Below are 685 nucleotides of genomic sequence, written 5' to 3'. Positions count from 1 at the left end.
GAACTGGGAAAATGAACAGCAGATCCCAATCTTATCTAAAGGAATATTGACAACTGATTGCTGCTAGAAGAGGAACTGCTGACCCTCCTAAAACAAAAACCTCTAGAAAGGCTGACTAGATTCACCTGAAGGGCAAGTAGTGGGGATTGGCTGGGGTGCCAACAACACAGCAGACAGTAGCAGGGATATGAGTATAAGGGCTCCAGTGGGGGGAAGGAGGCTATGAAGGGTGCCATCTGGGAAGTGGGTGTATAGTTGAATAAGATGTTTTGGGATGTTCTGTGTGATATAAACACACACACAAAAAAAAAATCAACAATGGTAATGTTACCACTATTTGAGGAGGAAGCATGGAAATTTACGTCATGCTAATTAGTAGAGGTGATAAACAACACCACTGAAATCTACCCAATGACTTTATAGACACACACAGGCATCAAGGTTCCAAGTGTAACCAATTATGACTAGTAATAATCAGATACACACAGATTAGAGATGCAAGCACCAATATCTCAGTGTTACTAACACAAACAATGAGTCTTTCTGCAAAGAACAATATATTCTAAAATGAAATAGAGATCCTTTTTAAAGGTAAAGAACTCATCCACTTTAATGTCTTACAGGGATTTTACTGAGTTCAATAATATGTAACTCTATTAATTCAACTGTGAACCTAGAAAGTCAT

The 685-nt window shown here is 38.5% G+C and overlaps 1 protein-coding gene across 3 annotated transcripts in view; it reads left to right on the top strand.

The window, feature by feature from the left end:
- Positions 1 to 685, top strand: part of Naa16 (N(alpha)-acetyltransferase 16, NatA auxiliary subunit) — an 81,086-nt gene that overhangs the window by 72,467 nt on the left and 7,934 nt on the right. The window lies entirely within an intron of this gene.

The sequence above is a fragment of the Nannospalax galili genome, unplaced genomic scaffold (assembly GCF_000622305.1).
Source record: "Nannospalax galili isolate Female #2095 unplaced genomic scaffold, S.galili_v1.0 scaffold386, whole genome shotgun sequence".
Taxonomy (NCBI): Eukaryota; Metazoa; Chordata; class Mammalia; order Rodentia; family Spalacidae; genus Nannospalax; species Nannospalax galili.
Note: the sequence above shows the minus strand (reverse complement) of the source record. Positions and strands in the feature narration are given on the sequence as shown.